Source organism: Otolemur garnettii, unplaced genomic scaffold (genome assembly GCF_000181295.1).
Source record: "Otolemur garnettii isolate 467f Iridium unplaced genomic scaffold, OtoGar3 scaffold00326, whole genome shotgun sequence".
NCBI lineage: Eukaryota > Metazoa > Chordata > Mammalia > Primates > Galagidae > Otolemur > Otolemur garnettii.
Genome location: NW_003852721.1, coordinates 132,531 through 134,553, shown reverse-complemented (window position 1 = coordinate 134,553; position 2,023 = coordinate 132,531). Strand labels below are relative to the sequence as shown.

Genomic DNA, 2,023 nt, shown 5'->3' with positions numbered 1-2,023 from the left:
CCCCTGGGCTCATCCTCAGGCTCAGGGACTTACATTGCCAAGTCTAGAAAGACCTCCTTTGCTGCCCTGAACTCTCATTGGAATTTAGGTTTACTGTTTTCATTCTTACATATATACAGATTGGTTTAATCTTTGGCCTCTACCCAGGTTCTTCTGACAAGGCACAAGTGGGAATTGTCAGAGCCTTAAAATCCAATGTTCTTTATCCAGAAGCAGCATCTTACTGTATCTTTGCAAAAGTGCCCTTCAGGTTCTCAGTAAGCACCAAGTGGAGGAGCCGATGGGCCTTTAGTGAGAAAGAAAAGAGGGTAGTAACATCTTTCTTTTCTGGAAGATGTTTTTGTTTTATTGCTTACAAAAAGGACTTAGAAAAGCAGTCCACTTTTAAAGTGTCATTGTTCTAGACACATTCTAGATTTTGTACCCTAAAGTTAGAAAGCACTTGAAGTTTGGAATTCAGTGCTGCCTATATCTCTTTGAGGAATTTATACAAGGCTGATTTATCACTTAACCCCTGTTCCTATCAAAAGCACATCTTAATTGGACCTAGAATATGTCAAATCTGAGATCCACTGTGGTTTCAGTATACTTTACACTGCAAAAGTAAATAAATGTCCTGAAAGAAAAAAAAAAGAGTTCGCATAGTTTCCATTTTAAACTTAAATATATCAAACTATAATGTTAAAAATGGAAGAACAGAACAGTCTTAGAGAGACTGCTCTCACTGTTCTCAAGAATTCTGGCCGTCTAACAAATAAAGTTTAGTGGTCCTGTGTGGCGCCCATAGGACAGTGGTTATAAGGGTTGCAGGTTCAAACCAGACCCTGGCCAGCTAAACAACACTGACAGGTGTAACAGGAAAGATGGCCTGGTGTTATGGCAAGTGCCTGTAGTCCCAGCTGCTTGGGAGGGTAAGGCAAGAGAATCACTTGGCCTCAAGGGTTTGAGGCTGCTGCTGTAAGCTGTGATGCCACAACACTCTACCTGGGGTGAGAAAATTAGACTCCTTCTCAAAAAAAAAAAAAAAAAAAAAGAGAGAGAGAGAGAGAGAGAAAGAAAGAAAGAAAAAAAGAATTATTACAAATCTATACTATTCAAAACAGTCCGGGTGGCTTTGGCGAGGTGGGTGAGAATCATGGCAGGACCAGAAAGTGATGCCCAGTTCCAGTTCACTGGAATCAAAAAATATTTCAACTCTTATACTCTCACAGGTAGAATGAATTGTGTACTGGCCAAATATGGAAGCGTTGCTTTGATAATCTTATACTTCAAGTTAAGATCTAAAAAAACTCCAGCTGTGAAAGCAACATAAATGGATTCTAAACTGTACTTCATCTATTAAGTTCCCATGCCTGGAGAAGCTAATGTCACCTCATCCTGTGATACTCAATTTGTACAATAAATTATGAACCTGGAAAAAAAAACAGTCTGGTACTTTCCGTAAGGAGAGACGAATAATGAAACAGATTGTTACAAGGCCTAGAAATAAATCCTTATGTATATGGTTAACTGATGTTCAGCATGTTTCTTATCACAATAGAAAAAGACAATCTCTTCACAAAATAAGGGTGGGGATACTGGAAATCCAAATTGGACACACTGAAGTCAAAATAAACAAACTGGGCTTTTGATAGCTTTTCTAAAAGGAATTTTAAAATTTCCATTTAGTTCACTCTTAGTTTACACAAATAATTTCTAATTCCTTATCTTTATTTTGTATTCTGTAGCTTCACTGATTTTTTTCATTGTTTTAAGAGATTTTCTCGTGGGGTAGTCTTAAAAGTTTCTTAATATAAAATCATTGTCTGACAACAGGGACAAATTAGTTTCCCACTTTCCAATCTGAAAGACTTTCTTTGTATTTTGTTATTGATCTCACAATAATTTCCATTATTACGTAGAATATAAGTGAAGAAAACAGTCCACATCTCAGAGAAAATCTTTCAGCATTCTCTGTTCACTACAATATTAGCATTGGATTTTCATATGTGGTCTTTATTCTCTCTCTCTCTCACACACACAC

At 37.1% G+C, this 2,023-nt stretch overlaps 1 pseudogene across 1 annotated transcript; it reads left to right on the top strand.

Annotated features, from left to right (window-relative positions):
• The first annotated feature begins 1,114 nt into the window (after window positions 1-1,114).
• LOC111722711 lies at window positions 1,115-1,426 on the top strand (annotated as a pseudogene). The gene has a single exon (XR_002771413.1). The product of XR_002771413.1 is annotated as an up-regulated during skeletal muscle growth protein 5 pseudogene (transcript).
• The last annotated feature ends 597 nt before the right edge of the window (window positions 1,427-2,023 follow it).